The 25,324-nt window shown below is 43.9% G+C and overlaps 1 long non-coding RNA gene across 1 annotated transcript in view; it reads right to left on the minus strand.

Moving 5' to 3' along the window:
* Positions 1–234: 234 nt before the first annotated feature.
* Positions 235–25,324, minus strand: part of LOC137645654 (uncharacterized) — a 35,536-nt gene continuing 10,446 nt past the window's right edge. The window contains exon 3 of the long non-coding RNA XR_011045330.1: positions 235–883. This is a non-coding gene — a long non-coding RNA (uncharacterized lncRNA). The remainder of the gene's footprint in view (positions 884–25,324) is intronic.

Here is a 25,324-nt window from a genome sequence, read left to right on the forward strand (position 1 = left end):
AGCGGACACGTCGGACTACCACCCGATCCGAGAGCAAAGTGAGCTCGAGCAAAGTGAGCTCAAGCACAGGTGTGTGTGTGTGTGTGTGGGGGGGGGTGTTAGCAAGCTACCCTCCCCTAGCGGTGGGATAGTAAACCCTCGTTAAAATTCTAATGGCTCGTCATTTCAGCTACACCGAAAGTAATACCCCTATTAAATAGCGTGGTTTGTATGTCAGTTACGGAACAAACTATTATTATAAAACACTTTGCATGTATTTTAAAACTGCCATGTTAAAAGCAAATGAAAAGATGTTCTACCTGTGTTCAAGCTAAAGAAAAACCCAGCACTCTAATGTAAAATTGTAGTCACTGTTAAATTTTCCCAACGAATAACAAATCATATCAAGTCACCATACATATTTAGGAAAATGGTGATTACTTTATACATAATGGATTCTTCTTAAAATTGAGAAACATTAAATGACATTATATGTACTTATAAGACATCAGAACTGATATGGGCAAATCCACCAATTACAAATACAAATAATAATCCTTAATTTGACCAAATTTCCTTACTAAGCTAAGTTACGATATCTTTATTGCCACAGATCAGTCTGTGGCATACTTTTAAAAGTGACAAAAACTGTCCCCAAACTGATCAGATTTTGGTAGTGCAATGCTTAAAACAAAAGATTTTAGCTTATCAAAAATTATTTCCAATCAATGGACTATTCAAGAGGGGATATAATGCTTTAAGACTTGAATTAATGTACATGAAAATAAAAAACAATAACGGCGTTTTGATGTAAATCTTGAGAAAATGCTGAAGCAATTGGTGTTCCAATAGCTCGTTGGACTTCCAGCGCTGACATGTTCAATTGCTCTACCACTGAAGTGATCTGAAATAAAAATGAAATGCTATCAAAACCTGTCACAGCCTTTTCATATTCAACTTATATAAGATATAACTTATGTAATCCATTTTCTTATTAATAAAAAAAGCTTCCCATATATAGAACAATCTAACGAGATCATAATATTCTAACCAATAATTTACAGAATATGTTACAGTATATCACCCAGAGCTTTCTTCACTCCATCCATCCACCCAAACCTTGGCTTTCCTCTGGTACTTTGATGAGAGAAGTACAAGAGGAAGGCCAAGGTTTGGGTGGATATATGGTGTGAAGAAAGCTCTTGGTGATAGGAGGATAAATGCGAGAGAGGCAAGAGCATGCTAGAAATAGGAATGAATGGCGAGCGATTGTGACGCAGTTCCGGTAAGCCCTACTGCTTCCTCCGGTCGCCTTGGATGACCGCGGAAGTAGCCGCAGTAGGGGATTCAGCATTATGAAGCTTCATCTGTGGTGGATAACGGGGGAGGGTGGGCTGTGGCACCCTGGCAGTACCAACCGAACTCGGTTGAGTCCCTTGTCAGGCTGGGAGGAATGTAGAGAGGATAGGTCCCCTTTTTTTTTATTTGTTTGATGTTGGCTACCGCCCAAAATCAGAGGAAGTGCCTAGGTATATGTATGTATTACAGTAAACAAATGTATAGGACATTTAGAATCTTTAAAAAATAAAGTAGATTAACATACAGAACAATGATAAATCCCTAAAGAAAAAAGTATGGTGAATGATGCATAAAATATTATTCACATATTCTTAATTTTTACAGAAAGACGATAGAGATTCATGGTAGACAATCTTAGCACCACACAAGATTAAGACTTGGAACGACGATGCTTCCATCACCACGGTAGTAAAAAATTTCCCATACGCTTAGCTGCCCTGACTTTCCATAAGCTGGTGCTTTCTTACCGGAGGTCAGGAAGACATAAGTCAATAAACTGGATGGTAGTATTGGACATCTACTGGAAATGTCTACGCCTGGTATTCGCCATGCTGGAGTTCGAGTCCCGATCAGACTAGTTTCTTGTAGTGTGTGCAACCTCACCACACTTGAACTAAGAATGGGGGATTTGGGAGAGCCTATAGTCTATCTGCTGAGTCATCAGCAACCATTGCCTGGCCCTCCCTGATTCTAGCTTGAGAGGAGAGGGGCTTGGGCACTGATCATGTGAATATATGGTCAGTCTCTAAGGCATTGTTCTGCTAGCTAGGGAATTGTCACTGTCCCTTGCCTCTGCCATTCATGAGTAACCTTCAAATCTTTAAAATTTGCATCTGTGATAGGGAGGTTAATGTAAATTATCATACCACATGACAATGAAGTAAGAAAATTGTTTTTAATGTGCATTAATGCAATGGACATATAGAAAAATCTATAAAACTATGTAAATGGACCATTGGATTAAATGGGTGTACTATAGTAACACCTGTAAGAGTATATGGGCCATCTTTCTTTCCTTCAAAATAAGTTTCAAACCTTGGCATACATAATTTTGTAACAGTACTGGCTAGTTAACGTGAGATGCCGTACTTCTGCAACTTGGCACACACAATCTAAGGTGCCATACCTTTGGCCAATCAGCTTCCGGAAATCCTACATTTAGATATCCTAAACTTTACCAGACTAAAATAAGACCCTCCAGTCTATGATTGTGCATATATGTACACATATGCAAGCATAATTTCTTTTGGTCATTTCCATTGCTATAGAGTCCACTTACTACACATACTCAATATTTCAAATCCTTATTCTACAAAGATTGAAGAAATTATTTGCAATCAATCGATAAATTGATTGAAGAACTAATTTGTAACCAATTGATACCCTTATTGAAGAAATTTTCAATCAATCAATAAACTGATTGAAGAAATAATTTGCAATCAATTAACGAGAGAAAATGGATATTTTCAAGGTAACTGTATAAGGCCTGGGAATTCAAAAACATTTGGATTATTTTGAAAAGGAATTTAAGATTCATAATCAGTGTGTAGCAGAGAGAACATATCACAAATGAGATTACAGAGTATTATGCAGTAACGTAATTTTTGCTTTAATCTTTGTCAGCCTTGTTTCTGCATTTTTTGTTTTATGTAAATTTAGTATAATATTTTAGTTTATAAGGCTGTAATTGTAAATTTAAAGTTTTTTCTGTTGAAGTGCTGCTTTAACCTCCTCCCTGCTCATTTAAAGATTTATAAGTGTCTAGTTTAATGCTTTGTTAAACTGTGTTTTTCGAGTCCTTGGTGAGAAGAGACACCCGAGGTTACTTGTGAGGAACTCGATTGCTAAAGAACCAGTTCGAGCCCAAGGTTTCCAGGGCCTACTGCAGCTGCTGGCTAATGTTAGCATTTTGAGGATTGCACCACCCACTGTTGACGGCTTTTTGCAGGTGCATTTCTGCCACCTGCGGTGTCTTGCATTGCCTGTTGATTCTCTTCTGCGGTCCGCATCGCCGACGCCGGAATACCGGCTTTCAAGTGGACCCAGGAGAGTCTCCTCCGTCGACGCATCCTCGTCCTGATCAGCTGCGGGAGCCTTGGAGCTCGTGGTGTCAAGTAGGGAGACAGTTGCCAGGTAGGAGAGACAATTTGCCTTTTTTTTGGATTGGGGCTACATTTCCCTGCCTTTGGTGAGGAGTCCTGCGGAGCTGTACTCTCTACAGTAGCAGAGTGTCTGTGGAGCTGCTACCTTATTTGGAGCTGTGGGTGTTTTTCTCCACCCTCAAAGAGTGTGAGAACATTTATGTATTTAGTGTTTTGTTTAGTTTTTAAGTTTTTTTTTACTCTCTCTAGTTGAGAGTGTTGTGTTTCCCGTCAGGGGATTTTTCTTGATTATCAATTGTGTTTCAATATCTAAATGATTGACTCTCTCTCGTTGAGAGTGTGGTGTTTCCCGTCAGGGGATTTTTATTGATTATCAATTGTGTTTCAATATCTAAATGATTGACTCTCTCTCGTTGAGAGTGTGGTGTTTCCCGTCAGGGGATTTTTATTGATTATCAATTGTGTTTAAATATCCAAATGATTGACTCTCTCTCGTTGAAAGTGTGGTGATTCCCGTTGGGGAATTTTGTCATTAATGGTTAAGTGTTAATTATTAATTGTTATTTGTTCAGTGTTAAGTTGTTAAATTGTTAGGTCACAAGGTTGGCTGTTCTAAAAAAAATTGTTGTTAATAAATACTGTTAAGTTTTCCAAAGTGTTTTCGTTTCCCCTGACCTATTTTTATGTCGGATATTACAAAAATCACTGACCTCTCTTATCGTGCAATAAGAACTTGCACCACGGCCCAACAAGGGTCGTAACACAGAGATATGGAGTTGTTCTACTTAATAACAGGCCAATATCACGAACTTTGCTATGGTTTAGACATGCAAAAGAAATGAATAAAGACTGATAGTCAAAAATAGTACATATGAATATAACCGATAAATTTAAAAATTAATACATATGAATACAACATAAATGAATGGTAGCTATGGGATAAAAATCAAGGCCAGGATTAAATGAGATTTTAAGAGAAATAGTGAACAAAATGTATATGAGAAACTATTTATAAATATGGGTACTAGTTTTTAATACCAAAACCTAAAGGCTTCATGGATTCCGAAGAATCGACCAAATGAAGGAATCTATGGACAAAGGGTAACAATAGAGGGTTAAGTCTCTAACTGATCAAGGTTTACAATACACTTTTTAAAGTAATGTGTAATAATTCTACAAACCTGAGTTTTTTAATAGATTTATCCTTAGGAGAAAGTCCCTATAACCAAAACTGGCTGGTTTCATATCCTTGGAAATGTCAAAGGACTTTTATCCTGTATAGGAAAGGAAGTGATGATTACTAATTATCATTACTATTATTACTTGCTAAGCTACAACCCTAGTTGGAAAAGCAGGATGCGATAAGCCCAAGGGCTCCAACATGGAAAATAGCCCAGTGAGGAAAGGAAATAAGGAAAAATTACAAGAAGTTTAAGAAGAGTAGCATCATTAAAATAAATATTTCATATATAAACTATAAAAACTTGAAAATAGCAAGAGGAATAGAAACAAGATAGAATAGTAGGCCCGAGTGTACCCTCAAGCAAGAGAACTCTAACCCAAGACAGTGGAAGACCATGGTACAGAGGCTATGGCACTACCCAAGACTACAGAACAATTCTTTAATTTTGGAGTGTCACTCTCCTAGAAGAGCTGATGGTAACCTTGGCATGAAGATGTGGCAGGTGTTAGCTCACTACCCGAAATTGCTAGACACGAAGGCAGGATGCATCGTCATTACAAGAAATGGGTTTGCTTTTAATTGGCCATCCTTCCCCTCATCTATGAGGGCTGAAAAGATACTTTTAAACTGAACCTATTCTTTGTGAGAACTAGCTCGATCATGTGGCATACCTGCAACTAACGTTCAATTCAACAAATAATGGGAATGATCCTTGAGGAAGCTAGGTTTGCTATAGGATCTCTTGGCCAGGGCATCCGCCACCAGCTGTGATACTACCGCTAGTGTGTTATTGGGTCCTTTGACTGGCCAGACAAAATTTCATTGGATGCCCCTCACTGGTTATGGCTCATTTTATCTTTGCCTACGCATACACCGAATAGTCTGGCCTATTCTTACCATATTCTCCTCTGTCCTCATACACCTGACAACACTGAGATTACCAAACAATTCTTCTTCGCTCATGGGGTTAACTACTGCAATGTAATTGTTCAGTAGCTACTTTCCTCTTGGTAAGGGTAGAAAAGACTCTTCAGCTATTGTAAGCAGCTCTTCTATGAGAACAACATTCCAAATCAAACCATTGTTCTCTAGTATTGAGTAGTGTCATAGCCTCTGTACCATGGCCTTCCCCTGTCTTGGAGTTGAGTTCTCTTGCTTGGGGGTACACTCGGGCATGGTGTTCTATCCTATTTCTCTACCACTTGTTTTTTTGAGTTTTTATAGTTTATATGTGAAGGATCTAATTTAATGTTATTACTGTCCTTGAAATATTTTATTTCTATTATTCATTTCCTTGTTTCCTTTCCTCATTAGGATATTTTTCCTTGTTGAAGCCCTTGGGCTTATAGCATCTTACTTTACTTTTTCCTTGTTGGAGCCCTTGGGCTTATAGCATCTTACTTTTCCAACTAGGTTTATAGCTTAGCTTGTAATAATAATAATAATAATATTGGCATGAAAACTATGCGTCTTTCCAAGAGAATTTCTTGCCACGCACAGCAAGGGGCTATAAAGAATCATGTCCTACAAAGGCACAACACCCATATTTGTCGAGCTGACATTATCAGTAACACCAAGATTATTAATAGCGCCCCAGATAGTCGACATCTACGCATTCTAGAAGCTCTACTGATACAGCGAGATAAACACACCCTTAGTACGACTCAAGAGATGTTTTTGTTTACATCAAGCCGCCGTATTGATACATCAAGAAACCCTCATCAAGTAGGACCTAATGAAGACACCACTGACCACGAAAATACCCCGAATTTTGACACCGGTGTAGGAAATGATCTCAGCCACGTGGGACAGTTTGCTGAGCGGGAGAGCAGCCTGGCTGGCTCAGAGCGCGCCTCAGCCAATCAAAATTCAGGTCCCCTGATGACGTCAGAGACTAGTATTCCCGGCCGAGCTCGTCGTACACCAGGCCATACCAGCTCCGATCAACCAATGAAAACCAATGAAAATTCGAGGCCCCTCACCTGTAATCCTGATCCTGGGTATATATACCCCCTGACTGCAACATCCACCTCACTCTCTACCTGAAGACGAGAAAGGACTTATCCTAGAAACGCGTAGTAGTGTTTACTATTTTGTATCAAAAGTTTTACTTGTATTTTGTGAGAATATACTTGAGAAGTCTTCCCAATTTTGTCATTCACCTGACTGAAGAATTTTTCAAGTCTTCTGGGTGATTGCAGCTTCTTTAAGTCCACTGAAGGACAAAAAGATTTAGTGTCTTCCTCCTCAGATAACTCCTAAAAAGGCTCATCAACTTCTTCCTCTGACAAAGACTGACGCTCATCGGAACTCTTGCGGTCCACGCGATCAGAGCTAAGAAGTACTGTGTCCATTCCAATGTCCTGTGTGGAAACTTGCTGTTCAACCTCGTGTACAGGAGGACGCTCGACGACACGTCCTGGAGGACGCTCGACGACACGTCCTGGAGGACGCTCGACGTCACGTCCTGGAGGACGCCCGACGTCACATCCTGGAGGACGCTCGACGTCACGTCCTGGAGGACGCTCGACCTCACGTCCTAGAGGACGCTCGACCTCACGTCCTAGAGGACGCTCGACCTCACGTCCTAGAGGACGTTCGACTTTACGACCAGGAGGACGCTCAATGTCCTGCCTAGCCAAAGACGAACGCTCAAGAGGACGCTCGGCATCGCGCCTTGCGGCACGCTCAAAAGCGTGTGTAGTAGGACGCTCACTGCCACTACTAAGTGAACGAACAGCACCTCGTTTAGGAGGGCGCTCGATTTCCTGGAAGGCAGGACATTCAACCTCACGTGTAGTACGTTTAACGTCACGTTCATCCGGACGTCGAACGCTATGCGTCGCCGAACGCAATCAACAAGCGTTTCCCGAATCGCCGCTTTGCGCCGCTTGGTGTTAAGAGAGGAAGCTTCCTTAATCTGATAGTATTTCATGAACGATGAAAGCCTCTGCTGCATTTCTTGCAACATATTAAAATTAGAATCTGCTTGTGAAACGTTAATCGCAGATTCGTTCTCTACACCGCTCACCAACCGCTTAGAGCGTCCAGCGGGTGAGAGCCAATCTGAAGGAGGCGGAGGAGCAAGAATCGAGGTCATGCCCGGATCAGACAACTGTTCAACAACAAGACGATCCTCTCCAAAATCTAACATCCTGACAGGACGCTTAGAAGGTGAACTTTCTTTGGTAGAAGGAAAGTGTTCAGGGCTGCTCCAATGACTACAGCCTGCTTGCGATGTCCTGGAAGGACGCTGGTCAAATTTCCTCTTAAGAGGTCTGGACGTTTGACGCCAGCCTCTTTTAGGAATATCGTCATCTGATGGCAAACAAAACACCTTAACCTCACCTTTCCTATGGTGAGGACGAACGTCCTGGGAAACGTCAACAGGAACGCTCGAGGGAACGCCTGCTCGGAAGCTAAAGCCTCTCGCTTCCTTTCGTCTTTCGACATTCCTTCTCCCAGGGATTGGGGAGCTTGGAAAAGGTCTAGGACTAGGAGAACGACAAGCCCGAGCAGGCGCACCCTCCATAACACTAATAACACTCACTACACCTCTTACACTTTTACTTTTTAGCTGCTTAACATCAGACATTAACTGCGTTCTATTCACAGCAATAGACTCTACCTTTGCACCCAATGCCTGTATAGCCAACATCATATCTTTAAGTGTTGGTTCATCAGCGGTACTCGTAGTGGGATCAGGAACTACCACTACAGGGGAAGGAATAGGTTCAGTGATATTAGAAGAGGAAAAATCTCTAGAAGAGTGAGAAGAACTACATCTTACCCTATCTCTAGCTAACTTTCGCATATAGCGATCGAATTCAAGCCACTCATGATCCGATAAAACAAGGCATTCGCTACACCTAATATCAAGTTCACAAACTTTACCTCTACATTTACTGTAACACATATTGAATGGGGATCAATGGAGGCCTTTGATAATCGGGTCTTACACCCACTAGCACACACCCTAAAACTTTCAGAGGTGGTGGCCATTTTGAAAATTGTTAGAGATAAAAAAACAAGCAAGGGTCAAAATATCAATATCCAAACATATAACTAGAGTATCCAAACGAAAATCCAATCAAGCGAGAGTCATAAAATAACAAATTTGGAAATAATTTGTATTTTTCCTAACATACAAAACTGAAGCTATTTATTAGGGTATTACTTTCGGCAACGCTGAAAACCAGCCAAGAAAATTTTAGTGAGGGATAATTATCCCATCCGCTAGTTAGCGGGAGGGGGTTGGGGTAGACTAGCTACCCCACTCACTCACACCTGTCGGTTGAGTAACCACTTTTGCTTTCTGGCAGGACTTCTAGGGGGACAGAGTGGCTGGCCAATTTGTATAAATAGCTTCAGGTTTGTATGTTAGGAAAACTACAAATTATTTCCAAATTTGTTATTTGTTCCGACACATACAAACCTTCGCTATTTATTAGGGTGACTTACTCTTAGGAGGGAGGAAGTCCTTACCAACTGGCCTTGGTCATGACTCGGGGTCCTCTCTATTTGGATCTGTGATCAATAGTAGAGGGAACCCTACCCTCGCTAAAATCAAAGTAGTTACAAGGTAACTCACTGATAGCAGCCTGCAGAAGCTTGTGTGAGAGAGACTCGTGGCTTGTCTTCACGTAGGAACTCGAGGATTCTAAGACATATCCAATACCCTCCCTCAAGAGGTATTGGTGACAAAGTATTCATTCATACCCAGGATGCACAAGGGAAATGATTCTTACCTGCAGAGGGGTGAGGTCAGCTATGCTTCGGTCTTGCGGAGCTATTTCCCCAGGGGGGGAGAAGGAGAAAGAAAGAAGTGAGCCAGACATTTTTTTTCATTCACCCTAGACTAACCCGGGTAACCTCAGCCCTCGACCCTCTGCTACTTGTCCATCAAGGAGCCTGAGGCATTAGATCACTTGTTGTGTGGCCACCACAGGACCAATGGAGAAGGTTTCCATGCTCCTGTGGGTTACGTCTTTCAGGTAGTGGGCTGTGAAGGTCGTCTGACGCTTCCACATGCCCGCTTGCAATACCTGTGCCACAGAAAAATTTTTCTTGAACGCCAGAGTCGTTGCAATGCCTCTGACATCATGAGCTCTGGGTCGGTTGGACAGAGGAGGATGCGGATATAGAGCGTATTCGATTACTTTCCTTATCCAGGAGGAAATAGTATTCCTCGTGACCCTCCTATTGACCTTCCCCGTGCTGACAAAAAGTGCTCATACACGGGGGCAAGCTTTTGCTGTTCTTTTTAAGTAACACCTCAGACTCCTCACTGGACATTGTAACAGTTGGTCTGGATTTTCGGTTACAGAATGAAGACACTCTATCCGAAATGGGCCGAACCTGGAGTCCGGCACACCCGGATTTTGAGTCTTAGCTACAAACTCAGGGACGAAGTTGAGGATTACTTCCACCCATCTCCTAGAGCGGGAGACATCAGCAGATAGACCATGAAGTTCGCTGACTCTCTTGGCTGAAGCCAAAGCGAGCAGGAACAGTGTCTTCCACGTGAGGTGGCGATCTGAGGCCTGGCGTAGTGCTTCATAGGGGAAGCCCTTCAGAGACCTGAGGACCCGAACCCCAGCTCTGCCTGGGGGCAGGTAAGCTCATAACTGCGTATGAGCAAAGAAAGTTCCAACGAGGAGGAAATATCAACTCATTTCAGTCTAAAGGCGAGACTCAAGGCTAAGCAGTAGCCTTTGACTACCAAGACCGAGAGAAGCTTTTCTTCCCGAAGGTATACAAGAAACTCTGCTATAGTTGGAACAGAGGCATCGAGGGGAGAGATACCCCTTTCACGACACCAATCACAGAAAACTGACCACTTCGCCTGGTGGACTGCCTCTGTGGATCTCCTGAGGTGTCCAGCCATTCTTTTTGCAACCGGATGCGTTAAGCCTCTCTGTGTGAGGAGGTGCTGGATAGTCTCCAGACGTGAAGTCGAAGCTAGGCTACGGCTCTGTGAAAGATGTTGGCATGTGGTTGTTTGAGGTGGTCGTGTTGTGGAGGAAGCTCCCTCAGGATCTCCGTGAGGAGATGCAGAAGGTCCAGAAACCATTCTGCGTGATGCCATAGCGGAGCTATGAGGGTCATTTGCAAATTGTTACTTGCGCGTACCTGGTTGAGGACTTTTCTCATCAGACAGAATGGGGGAAACGCGTAAGCGTCCAGGTTTATCCAAAGTTGTTGAAACGCATCTGGCCATAGAGTTTGGGGATCCGGGACAGGGGAGCAGTACAACGGGAGCCTTAAATTCAAGGCCGCTGCGAACAGATCCACAGTCGGGGAAACCCCACAAAGTCAGGACTTTGTTGGCTATCAAAGGATTAAAAAACCACTCGGTGCCAACTATCTGAGTCGCTCTGCTCAGCTTGTCTGCAAGCACATTCCGCTTGCCCTTCCGGAATGAAGCGAGCTGATAAGAGTCACCCAGTTGTCTTCTGCCCATCTGAGTATCTACTGCAAGATGGCACAGCTGCTGCGAAAAGGTACCGCCCTGTTTGCTTAGATAAGCTACTACGGTGGTGCTGTCGCTCATGAGCACCACGGAGTGCCCCCGCCAGGACCTGGTGGAACTTTTTGAGGGCCAGAAAGGCTGCCCTCATCTCTCAGAGATTTATGCGCTGGTACCTTTCTGATTCGGACCATTAGCCGGAGATGTAATGGTGTAGCACGTGAGACCCCCACCCTTCTTGTGATGCATCCGAAAACAGCATCAATTCCGGGGGAGAGATGAGAAGATCGACCCCTTTGCAGAGATTTGGCTCCGACAGCCACCACCTGAAGTCCGACTGTTCCTCTAGCCCTATGCGGACTAGGTGATCCCAGGAATCGGAGTGCTGGTTCCACTGGGATTTTAGTCGCCACTAGAGGAATCTCATTCTGAGGCAACTGTTGGGGACCAGTCGGGTCAAGGAAGAGAGGTGACCGAGAAGACTGCGCCGGGAGCTCTTCCCGACTGAGGAAGACCTGTGCTATCTCCCTCAGTCTCTGGATCCTTTCGTCTGATGGAAACACTTTGTGCCTTAGGGTGTCTAATCGCATGCCTAGGTATACTAGTTCTTGCGAGGGGAGTAGTTGAGACTTCTCGAGGTTTACCACGATCCCCAGATCCTGGCAAAACCTTAGAAGCTCGTCTCGGTGGCGGAGAAGGGCCGCCTCCGAGTCTGCCAGAATCAGCCAGTCGTCCAAGTATCTTCGGAGACGGATGTCGACTCTGTGAGCCCAAGATGATACTAGGGCGAATACTCTCGTGAATACCTGGGGTGCAGTGGAAAGACCGAAACATAGTACCCTGAACTGGTAATGCTTCCGATTGAACATGAATCTCAGCTACTTCCTGGAAGACGGGTGAATTGGGATCTGGAAGTATGCGTCCTTCAGATCTAGAGTGCACATGAAGTCCTGGGGTCTTATCGCTTGTCTGACTGTGTCGGCCATCTCCATCCTGAAAGGTGTCTGTTCGACAAACCTGTTCAGGGCCGAGAGGTCGATGACTGGTCTTCAGCCTCCAGACGCCTTTTTCACAAGAAAGAGTCAACTGTAGAGGCCTGGGGACCCATCGAGGACCTCCTGGAGAGCGTCCTTCTCCAACATGGACCGGACTTCTGCCCTGAGGGCAAACTCCTGTGCGGATCCCTTTGCACAGGAGTTCAATGGAATCGGCACTCGAGTCAGTGGAGGGAGAGAGAGCGTGAACGGGATATGATACCCTGAACGAATCACCTCGACCGTCCAGGGTTCGGCCCTCTGGTAAAGCCACCTCTGCCAGCAGCTTTGCAGGCATCCCCCAGAGGTGGACAAATGGGAGGATTGCCTGTCTTATTGGGACCGGCTCAGCCAGATCCCTTCTTACCCTTTCCTCCACGGAAGGACTTTTAGCTGTGAAAGGCCTGCTTTGCACCCTTTTTACCCAACTGTTTTGGGTCTCTAGCCCTTTTCGGCTACGGGTTCTGCTGTGCTTTCTGCTGTGGCTGAGAGGAGTAAGGTTTAGCTGTTAAGACCTTTTGGATGAGGGAGTCCTGGCTGGACTTCCTCCACCTCTCTGCCACCCGCTCGACATCCTCGGGATGGAACAAAGAATTGCCCTCGAAAGGAGCATTTCTCAGACTCGCTACTTCGGCCTGAGGGAGATGTCTATAGAGCTTGCCTATGACGGCATCTCTCCTCTTCAGGATAGTGTTGGCCCAAAGGTTCTCTACCTGATGAGAGAGGAACTCGATGGCCCGAGTGCCGGACAAAAGGAAAGTCTCCAAAGACTTCCCGGAGGACTCCCGAGACAGGTCTTTAAAACGCATCAGTTGTCCTAAGGATCCTAACCAGAAATCCAGCCACAAAGTAGTCTACATGGCGTACTTCGCCATCTTTTCCTGGTTTAGGATTTCAGAGGCCGAAAAGGAGACAGGAAGTCCCATAAGTTTCTCGAAGGGGGTGGCCTTCGAGAGTGCCTCTATAGTGGTCGAGAGGCAGCGTTGGAAGAGATTCTCCGAGGATCTCGTAGTACCTCCTCTGAAACACATACGGAGGAGGTAAGAGCTTGGAGGACGAGTTGGAGCGGAGAGAAGAGGTGGAACCAGTTGCCAGGGACACAGCCTTCTGTTTGGCACTCTTCAACCCCTTTGACCAGGGCAAAGCTGCACTGGTCCTATGAGGTTTCTGAGTGCCATAGAACTAGTCAAGGACCGTTTCTTTTCCATCTAGAGGGGCTGCCGACAGGGCCGAATTACCACATAGGCAAACTAGGCATTTGCCTAAGGCCCCGCGCATTTGGGGGCCCCGCAATCCAAGGGGTTCAGGGGCTCATCCAAGACTGCGCACATGGTGCAAGTGCAAAGGGGTCCCTACCTAAAAAGTTCAAGTGTTTGGAGAGTAAAATTGATTTTTAAAAATTAATCATAACAAAAATAAATGAAATAAAATAAAATAAAAATAAATAAACTTAACCATAGATGGCAACACTCAACACGCCTTTGTTTACATCAGAACGGTTGTGTTTTCCCGCTAATGGGCGAGTATGGGAGATTCCTCTCCAATTTTCTGCAGTAATTACACGTTATCTAGACTTGTACTGTGACAAATTAACTGAAGTGTTGTTGATAGACATTGATGTGTATGGATAAATGTTTGTTTTCTCCTCTAAATGTTAGGGGAGGTACCTGATAGGGTTACTTGACCAGTAAAGACGCATGGACCAGTAAAGACGCATTTTTGGAAAAAGTACTATAAAAAAACTTAAAACGCAAACTGACTTCCGTTTGTAGGTTTTAAAAGCACTTTGTCCTGTCTTTAAGTCTTTATCATTTCAATAACAGATCTCTATTACTCTAGAAGTTAGTGAGATCAAAGTGCAAAAATGTTGCAAACCATGCAATTTCTTGGCAAAATGCTAAGGATTTGCTATTTTACTATTAGTGCTACCACTGTTTACACAGCTATTTAGGTACTGATTTTTCTATTTCAGGGTGTTGAAAATTTATCTAGGGAACAAATGACGTCCAGAAAAGCATTGGATTTGGAGAAAATCTGACTTTCCCGTGCAATTTCAGTATGATTTCCATTTAAGTAAATTGGAGATCAAGGAGGATGAATTAGTAAAATACTCGTAGCCCAAATCACTAACCTAATCTATGGTAAAAGTTCTGTATATGACTCCTTTCTGGTAACATTTTGAATTTTTAGAGGCGCAGCCAGAGGAAAGGGGGCTACAAGGGCCATATCCCCCCAATTGACAGAAGAAAAAAAAATAATTAAAAAATTAATAATAATTGATAATGAAAAATTTGTATTTGCATGATTACAGACAGTGGTACATCTTCATTATGGCATCTCGTGAACCTGATGTTGAAAAAATAAATAATTAATAATAAAAAAATAATAATTGATAATGAAAAATTTGTATTTGCAGGATTACAGACAGTGATACATCCTCATTATGGCATCTCGTGAACGTGATGTTGGACGTTCTTATGCGAGTGGGTCACAGAAAAGAAAGAAGAAAATTCAAGAAGAACAGAAAAAGAAAGATGTAGGAAGCTGAAAAAAGATCACAGACATGCTCACGAAAACAGTGTCTGATGTTACCAGTACAGTTGAATCTGCAGATACGTCAGATCATACAGGAAGCCCTCCCTCCATTATTTCTCAGCCAGCATCTACTTCTTTTGTGTCTCCTCTCAATGTGACGGACATTTCATCCACAGGATTTGTCTTAAAAGATCCTGCCTCATGCCCAAATGTAATCCCAGATTCTCTACGTAATGCTTTCATTGCAGAAAACTTCAGTCAAACTCTGTACATTGACTTTAGGAAATCAGCAAGGATTTATGATGATGGAAATCGTCGTTGTTTAAAGTCATCTATGTTTTATAGGAAGCTTGCAAATTCAGAAACTGTGAAAAGACCATGGATGGTACACACTCTGAAAGCTCAGGAAAAGTGTACTGTTCAGCATGCAAGCTATTTTCTACCAAAGAAAATGCCTTCACACAGGGGTTCAATGACTGGAAAAATTCCAAGCGTTTCGAGGAACATGAAAACAGCACCTCTCACAGGAGCTGCATTTTAGCCAGTGTATTTCGTGCACAGAAAAAAGGCTTATTGGATTCTCATTTGGAAAATCAAACTGAAAAAGAGCGCACTTATTGGAGAAAAGTTCTAGAAAGAGTTGTTGCTGTTGTAAAATTCTTAGCTCTAAGAGGACTTGCTTTCCGTGGAGGAAATGAGGTTTTTGGTTCAGAAAACAATGGTAATTTCTTAGGGATCATAGAACTGTTGGCACAATTTGATCCATTCTTAGCAAATCAAGTGTCACGCCTTAGGAATGCAGGGAGAGGCACTGTATCTTACATGTCATCTACTATTTGCAATGAATTTACTGAACTGATGACTAAGAAGGTCCTCAATAAAATTATAGCAGCTGTGAAAACTGCAAAATACTTTGCAATGAGTGTAGATTCAACACCAGATATTTCACATACAGATCAACTGACATTCATTGTTCGCTTTGTCGACTCCAGAGGTAAGCCTGTAGAGCGCTTTGTAAAATTCATTCCTCTTTCAGGCCATGATGGAGAAACAATGATGAATGTAGTACTGGATACTCGGCTTGAACATAATCTCTCTATTATGGATTGCCGTGGCCAGAGCTATGACAATGCAAGTAACATGTCGGGTAAATATAATGGATTGCAAGCCCGTATCAAGCAAATCAACCCACTTGCTGAATATGTGCCCTGCTCAGCACATTCTCTTAATCTTGTTGGGTCATGTGCTGCGGAGTGTTGTGTTGCTGCAGTTTCATTTTTTGGACTTTTACAAGCACACACTAATTTTTTCTCTGCTTCAACGCATCGGTGGAGTATACTCAAGTCAACCATTCATGGAGATCTCATCAAATCATTATCAACCACAAGGTGGTCAGCGCAGCATGATGCAACACATGCTTAGAAAGACAGCTTTGCTGAAATACGTTCTGCTTTGATCCAAATAGCAGAGGATGAAGACCAGACAGCAACTACAAGAAGCGAAGCAGCCAGCTTAGCATCAAAATTGGAAGATTTTGAATTGGCCTTACTCTGTGTGCTTTGGGACTGTATACTGGAACGGTTAAATGCCACGAACAAGACACTTCAGAAAACTGAAATTGAAATGGCTACTTGTGCTAACCTCTATGCAGGCTTAGTGGAATTTGTAATCTCACTTCGCAATGATGAAGCTTTTGAAATGTTTGAAGAGAAAGCTAAACTGCTGGTGAAAGACTACAGTTACCGGGCTGATCATCAGCCGTCAAGGAGGAGGAAACGCAATTTTGAAGAGCCAGACAATGAAATTGTATTGCTACCAAGGCAGAAATGTAAGACAGCTACATACTTCGTCATTCTGGATTCACTGATTACAGAATTGGTGAAAAGAAAAGAAATCTACCAGAATCTCAATGACAAGTTTGGATTTCTGTTCAAAATTACTACTATGCCAGATGCAGAATTGAGAGAAGCTGCATTAAAGTTGCAACAACACCTTTCAGCAGATGTTCAGGACACATTTGTTGAAGAAATATGTTATTTTCCTTAGTAAAATAAATTTTTGAATATACTTACCCGATGATCATATAGCTGTCAGCTCTGCTGCCGACAGAAATAACCTACGGGCGGAATACGCCAGCGATCGCTATACAGGTGGGGGTGTACATCAACAGCGCCATCTGTCAAGTAGGTACTCAAGTACTCGATGTCAACAAGAACCAATTTTCTCCTCTGTCCACTGGGTCTCTATTGGGGAGGAAGGGTGGGTCCTTTAATTTATGATCATCGGGTAAGTATATTCAAAAATTTATTTTACTAAGGAAAATAACATTTTTCAACATTAAACTTACCCGATGATCATATAGCTGATTCACACCCAGGGGGGTGGGTAGAGACCAGCATTACATGTTGACATTATTATGAGCTAAGTATTCCGTATTTCATTTTAGCAGTTATTCACAATAACAAGCATAAAATAAATAAGTACCTGGTAAGGAAGACGACTTGAACAATTACTCTGCCCTTTTAAGTACGTCTTCCTTACTGAGCCTCGCGATCCTCATAGGATGCTGAGCGACTCCTAGGAGCTTAAGTATGAAGGGTTGCAACCCATACTAAAGGCCCTCATCAAAACCTCTAATCTAGGCGCTTCTCAAGAAATGATTTTGACCACCCGCCAAATCAAGTAGGATGCGAAAGGCTTCTTAGCCTTCCGGACAACCCAAAAATATTTCAAGAGAAAGATTAAAAAGGTTCTGGAATTAGGGAATTGTAGTGGTGGAGCCCCCACCACTACTGCACTCGTTGCTACGAATGGTCCCAGAGTGTAGCAGTTCTCGTAAAGAGACTGGACATTCTTAAGATAAAAGACGCGAACACTGATTTGCTTTTCCAATAGGTTGCGTCGAATATACTTTGCAGAGATCTATTTTGTTTAAAGGCCACGGAAGTTGTGACAGCTCTAACTTCGTGTGTCCTTACCTTCAGCCAAGCTTGGTCTTCCTCATTCAGAAGGGAATGAGCTTCTCGTATTAACAGTCTGATAAAATAGGATAAAGAATTCTCTGACATAGGCAAAGATGGATTCTTAACTGAACACCATAAAGCTTCAGACGGGCCTCGTAAAGGTTTTTAAAAAAAAACTTAAGAGCTCTTACAGGACATAATAATCTTTCTAGTTCATTTCCAACTATACGATAAGCTTGGAATATCGAACGATATTGGTCAAGGCCGAGAAGGCAGCTCGTGTTTGGCTAGAAAACCAAGCTGTAGAACATGTAGCCATTTCGGATGAGAATCCGATGTTCTTGCTGAAGGCATGAATCTCACTGACTCTTTTAGCTGTGGTTAAGCATATCAGGAAAAGAGCCTTAAAGGTGAGATCTTTCAGGGAGGCTGATTGAAGTGGTTCGAACCTGTCTGACATAAGGAATCTTAGAACCACGTCTAAATTCCAACCAGGTGTAACCAAACGACGCTCCTTCGTGGTCTCAAAAGACTTAAGGAGGTCCTGTAGATCTTTATTGTTGGAAAGATCTAAGCCTCTGTGACGGAAGACTGATGCCAACATGCTTCTGTAACCCTTGATAGTGGGAGCTGAAAGAGATCGTTCTTTCCTCAGATATAAGAGGAAGTCAGCTATTTGAGTTACAGAGGTACTGGTCGAGGATACGGATACTGACTTGCACCAGTTTCGGAAGATTTCCCACTTCGATTGGTAGACTCTAAGGGTGGAAGTTCTCCTTGCTCTAGCAATCGCTCTGGTTGCCTCCTTCGAAAAACCTCTAGTTCTCGAGAGTCTTTCGATATTCTGAAGGCAGTCAGACGAAGAGCGTGGAGGCCTTGGAGTACCTTCTTTACGCTTGGCAGACGTAGCAGGTCCACCCTTAGGGGAAGTGTTCTGGGAACGTCTACTAGCCATCGAAGTACCTCGGTAAGTTATTCTCTCGCGGGCCAGAGGGAAGCAACTAGCGTCAACTTTGTCCCTTCGTGAGAGGCGAACTTCTGCAGTACCTTGTTGACAATCTAGAACGGAGGGAATGCATATAGATCTAGATGAGACCAATCTAGTAGAAAGGCATCTATATGAACTACTGCTGGGTCCGGGATAGGTGAGCAAAGTATTGGGAGCCTCTTGGTCATCGAGGTTGCGAAGAGATCTATGGTTGGCAAGCCCCAGGTGGCCCAAAGTCTCTTGCATACATCCTTGTGGAGGGTCCAATATGTTGGAATTATTTGTCCCTTCCTACTGAGACAATCTGCTATGACATTCAAGTTGCCTTGGATGAACCTCGTTACTAGTGAAAAGTCTAGACCTGTTGAACAGGAGAGGAGGTCACTTGCGAACTCGTACCATGTCAGAGAGTAGGTCCCTCCTTGCTTGGAGATGTACGTCAAAGCAGGGAGTTGACCGTGTTCACCTCCACCACTTTGCCTTGAAGGAGAGATCTAAAGCTTTTCCAGGTCAGACGTACTGCCAGAAGCTTCTTGCAGTTGAAATGCATTGTCCTTTGACTCGAGTTCCATAATCCCGAGCATTCCCTACCGCCTAATGTCGCACCCCACCCTACGTCCGATGCGTCCGAGAAGAGAACGTGGTTGGGAGTCTGAACAGTCAGGGGAAGACCCTTTCAAAGGTTGATACAGTCCTTTCACCAAGTCAGACCAGACTTTATCTTTCCGGAAACCGGGATCGAGACTGCTTCTAGCGTCTTGTCCTTTTCCAGTGAAAAGCTAGATGATACAGAAGAGGACGGAGGTGTAGTCTTCCAAGTGACACAAATTGAACCACGGATGACAGTGTCCTAACCAGACTCATCCACAGCCTGACAGGGCAGTGTTCCTTCTTCAGCATCTTCTGGATGGATAGCAGGGCTGGGGGTTGATCGTCTTGTTCAGCAATGTCCTCATCAGAGGGTTCCTCATCCGAAACTGATGAGGAAACGGCAACGGAGTGGGCAACGTCTGACTCGCTGAATCCGGTCGCACTGGTGGATGCGTGACGGAGCCGGACACAAGATCATGGTACTGCTGCACAGTCTGTGAACTGTCAACCATGGGGACGCGAGGAAGTACAGCGTCAACCCGAAACTGTCTAGACTGTCTGGGTTGTGCAGTCAGGTGCTGAGGTTGCAGCACTGCGTCACAACAAGTCACCTCTGCTGGTTGTTGAACGTCTTCCTAGTGACACACTGAACGTCCACAACCACCTCCGAGAGTCGCTTAACGTCAACGTGCGACTGGCAACCCACACTGGGTCACACCGGTGGAGGAACCATCTCAACTGCGGACGTGAGTAGGATACCTCAGCGTCAACAGGGCGTACAACCAACCGGTAGGAAGGTTGTTGGCTAGAAGGTTCTTCTCCGTAAAAAATCCTCTATCAAGGACACAAGCTTGGACTGCATGTCTTGCAACAAAGCCCATTAGGGTCTATGGGAGCAGGTGTGGCAACAGACGGGGTTAGCGACTGAAGCGGAACCATTTACCATCCCTGGAAGCCTTGTTATGCTTTAATTAAAGTCCATAGGAGGCTAAGCAGCTTAAGGCTCCTCTCCAAATGACGAGTCCTCAAAGGAATATCAGAAGGAGGGAGAACAGCACTTTCTCATCTACAGGAACCATGTCCGAGAAAAGCTAGGTTATCTCAGTGAGGGTCTCACTGGTGCATAAGCAGCAGACCAGAAGGCAACGTTATGTAACTGCTTGACAGTCTGTGAACTGTCAAAAACTGAACTGTCAACCACAACAGGTGCGTGAGGACATACAGCACTGGTGCATTAGTAGCAGACCAGAAGGCAACGTCATGTAACTGCTTGACAGTCTGTGAGCTGGCAACAACCAAAGCTGTGTGGGGAAGCCTCAACTCCTGACTGACTAGTCTGCTGCGGGCGAGTGGCGGTAACCACAGTGGGTTGCGGAGGCTGACACACCGTGTCAAAACACGGCAGCTTGTGGTAGCTCACGCACGGCAACGGAGTGCTCCGTGTGTCAGTGGGAGTCAGCATGCGTCTGGCAGGGTCGACTGCGCATGGGTGGAGGAGCTCTCACAACAAGAGTGTGGGAGCAGGCAGCCATGCTGGGCGCACAACCGTGGCAGGTTGTAGGCAAACGGGTGCATCGTCAACCTTCTCAGCAGTCGGAGTGTGGGAGCAGGCAACAACCAAAGCGGAGTGGTGGTGCGTGGTGGGGACTGCCGTGGGTTGCGGAAACTAACGCATCGCGTCAAAACACGGCAGCTTGACTCCACCTTCCCACTGCTGATGCGGTAGATCATGCATGTTAACGGAGGGAGCCGCACGTCGGCTAACGTTAACATGCGTCTGGCAGGGTCGATTGCGCATCGGAGGTGGAGCTCTCCGCAGCCGGAGTGTGGGAGCAGGCAGCCTCAGCGTGAGCTGGGCGCACAACCGTGGCAGGTTGTAGGCTAACGAGAGCAGTGTAAACCTTCTCCGCACGAAACTCCTGCATAACCGCAGCTAACTGAGTCTGCATAGACTGCAGTAAAGACCACTTAGGGTCTACAAAAAACGGCAACAAATGGAGCTACTGTCCGTTGTGACTGAGGGTCTAAAACAGCTGGTGCGGCAACAGACGGAGTTACTGCCTGTTGCGGTACCACCTAGCCTCTCTTGGGAGGTGTGCAGTCGTCGGATGACTGCAGCGAGTCCGAACTGACCCAGTGGCTACACCTAGGCTGTTGGACTTGCGCGGAAGGGACCGACTTGCACTTAAAAGCTGCAAGATTTGGTCCATGGTTTCTACGAGAAACCTCTTCCGCAGACGAGGAATAAATGGGCTCTCTCGTCTTTGTGTGGGTGGGGCGATCTCACGTCGGCAACGTGTGTAGATACGCCCGAAACCACGGAGGGTAAAACGTCTGTTCGTCGATCAAGGCCTGTGGAACCCATAAGTCGTTCGACATTACTTCTCCCCTGGGTTTGGGAGCTTGTAAGAGGTCCCGGACTAGGTGAACAACTGGCACGAACAGACGAACCCTCGGACGCAACACTGTAACACTTTGCGCATATCACTTTATCACTTTTGATTTTCTGTTTGCACTTATTTCACTGAAATCGAAACTTTAACTGATTTCTACCTGAAACACGCATTCCTATCCTTCATTAAAAGGTAGTAATTGCGAAAACAGTTTTACAATGCAACAGAAAAACATAAATAAAGATAAAGAATTCAGTGGCTGGAAAAGACTAAACACTAGATCAAATAAACTACGTTTACAATCTCTCACCGCATAAAGCCTGGGAACAAGAATAAAACTCAAGAAACGTTTTACCTTCTTCCCCTACAGCGACTAGGGAGAAGAGTAAAAAACGAGTTCAGTGGCTGGAAAAGAGACTAAACACTAGATCAAATAAACTACGTTTACAATCTCTCACCGCATAAAGCCTGGGAACAAGAATAAAACTCTAGAAACGTTTTACCTTCTTCCCCTACAGCGACTAGGGAGAAGAGTAAAAAAACGAGAACAACGTTACCCGCTTGAACGAAACGTTTATTCTCCTCTCTCTCCCTCCGTCTCTATCTCTCTCTCTCTTCTCTCTTGACTTAGCACCTGAGAGAAGAGCCCAATTATATATCGTTAAAACATGTTTTTTGCTAAAAGGAAAAAACTGAAAGGTTTCCCAAATAAAAAGTTCCTTTATTTAGAATTTAAACCATTTAAGCTAAGAAAGAATGAACGAAACGCTAGAATCGGTTTACTCTTACTGCAACGTGAAACCGTGATACACTCTCTCTCTATCGTAACGATAGAGCGCATGTTGAACGTTCTGAACGTCAACAACTGCGGAGACTAAAAAACTAAACGTTAGTTCATCTTTGAAAACAGTACGAGACTATCAAAGAAATTCTTTCATAAAACATTAAAATTAAAAAAGTATTAAATTCTTAAAAGGTTAAATACGATATGACGGGCTCAATGTTAATTAACTTCGGTTCCAAGTAAGGACCGCCTACTATTAGGAAAGGTCGCATATAAACAAACATAAAAATTAATTTTTTAAAAGTTTATAATAAATGGAAAGTTAATCAAAGAGGCCTATAAAGGCGGAGAGATATAAAATAAATAGATCTATAACTTGTTAAGCAAAATTACCAAAAACCTAAACACACTTCCGTCTAAGGGAAGGGTTGGCCATTTAAAAGTGAAAGAGAGTCCATACTCTCTTCGTCACCATAATTAAATCTATCCAAAACGAGTTCAAGTTTTGAAATGAAGATAAAACCCCTGCATAGCGAAAGCTCAAAACTGGAATAGTGTACTTCACCAAATCGTTGTGAAAACAAATCCAGTCAGGGACAGCGTATTTAGTAGGTCCTGCCATTGGCACGACAGAGAAAATTGGTTCTTGTTGACATCGAGTACTAGAGTACCTACTTGACAGATGGCGCTGTTGATGTACACCCCCACCTGTATAGCGATCGCTGGCGTATTCCGCCCGTAGGTTTTTTCTGTCGGCAGCAGAGCTGACAGATATATGATCATCGGGTAAGTTTAATATTGAAAAAGTTCATTTTTCTGGGTTTATGAATCAGATTAAAGCTCCACCTGAAAAATGTGCGCCCTCAGCTGCTTTGAAACATTTAAGAAATGCAGGTATGTCAGAAACCTTCCCTAATGTTGACATAGTGTATCGACTAACTGTGAAGGAGAACGTTCATTTTCTATTTTGAAAAGAGTGAAAAACCAGCTCCGTTCAACAATGAGCCAAGACTAATTGTGTAACCTAGCCTTGTTGACCATCGAGTCTGATCTAACAAGAAATATTGATTTTCAGAGTATAATTGATGATTTTGCCAATATGAAATCCTAAAGAAATTTATTTAAGAAGTGCCTGTGAAGTTGATATATGTACATGCATGATTTAATTATAATCACAAAAAGGGAATGTAGTGGTTATGTTGAATACCAAAAGTGTGTATGATGCTTTAGTAACCTAGTTTATTTAAGAAGTGCCTGTGAAGTTGATATATGTACATGCATGATTTGATGATCACAAAAAGGGACTGTAGAGGTTATGTTAAATACCAAAGGTGTGTATGATGCTATTGCTTTAGTAACCTAGGATTCTTCTGTTTCTTTTCTTTAAACATATAATTAGATAAGCGTAATGGTAAATAATAATGAAAATGGAATTATTATGTTAAAGGAGATGGGTATAAGATGGCAAAGATTTAATTATCTAGAAATACTGTACTTTGAGTTTCTATTTTTGATATGAATGATTTACTGATTATTATAGGCTTAATGGCAAAATGTGATATAAACGGAATGATAACTGTGGCTGTGTTGAATGTAATAGGTGTAGGGTTATAAGTCATTGCTTTATCTAACAATTCTTTACTTTCTTGAGTTTATATGATTTGATAGTTTTATGCATGATGCAATGATAACAATAATGGTCAGTGATATATAAAGGGAATGATACTGCTGTAGTGGTTATGCTGAATATAGTAGGTACATGATGTCACTACTTTAATAGCCTAATCTAGTAATACTATGCTGTCTTGAGCTTATTCTCTTTAAAATGCATGATTTAACAAGATAGTCATAATGGCTGTTGGTAAATGGTTTTGGTTGCCTTGATGTACTTTCCCTATTAGATTTAATCTAAATAGCCAGAATGTATTTATTTAATTAGACCTTAAACAGGCTCACACCGACACCCCCCCCACCCCCAAGCTGGAAGGAGTTGCTTCCCTTACCCGAAACTCAAAGGGGCCCCGCCAACCTGAATAGCCTAGGGCCCGGAGACTTCTTAATCCGGCCCTGACTGCCGATGGATCTGGAAGTCCATTGATGGAACGGATGCAGGCTAGGACCTGCCAGAAGGCGTGTTTCGACTCCTTCCTCTCATACTCTGTAAGCTTAGGGCTAGGGGCTGCTGGCAGAGCGTTGTCTTCGAGATCGCTCTGCCCTTCCATGTCAAAGCTCTCATCCATAGGAGCCCGACGTGGGTCGAAGTCGTCAACTGTATACTGAGGATAGGGAGACTACCGGGGAGGTGCTTGCTTCCGGCTGCCTGGGAGGCAATGAGGAAGGAAGCCTGGCCGAGGATTTGGGGATGGTGAACAAATCCTTCGGTTCCCTCCTACGAGGCCGGAGATCCTCTGTCCCCAAGGGCCTAGAGGACTCCGTCGGCTTACGGGTGGAATGTAAGTCCATTGCCGTACGGGGTGAATCCTGTCTGGTTGCAGGTCGTGCCTCATTAGACACTATCTCGACCGGTAAAGAAGGGAAGGAGTCTCAATAGTAAGTAACCCTATCCTCCTTGGGGGCTGAAGGACGAATCCTTTTCCTTTCCCCCTTTGGCCTGGCCTATGGCTTCTTGAACTGCAGGGGGCTACCCTGAAGTTCATGCCTAATCACCTCCAAAGGACTTTTGCGAGGGGATGATCGTCTCCCCTTGCCTGAGGGGCCCGCCCGTGCGAGAACTTCCGACCTCCTCCTAGGATCGGAGGGAGGAGAGGACCCCGGGAAGAGAGGAGGCGACAAGGGAATCCTAGGTGTATCACCTAAGGACTGAGAGCGGGGAACGACTCCCGTCATGGCTTGGCGCATTACATTAAATAAGTTGCTAAGCCACGGGGGGTGACGGGCTCCTGTGGAACTAGGGGGAAGGTCCTTAGGAAAGGACTGCTCCCTG

Source organism: Palaemon carinicauda, chromosome 1 (genome assembly GCF_036898095.1).
Source record: "Palaemon carinicauda isolate YSFRI2023 chromosome 1, ASM3689809v2, whole genome shotgun sequence".
NCBI classification, from domain to species: Eukaryota; Metazoa; Arthropoda; class Malacostraca; order Decapoda; family Palaemonidae; genus Palaemon; species Palaemon carinicauda.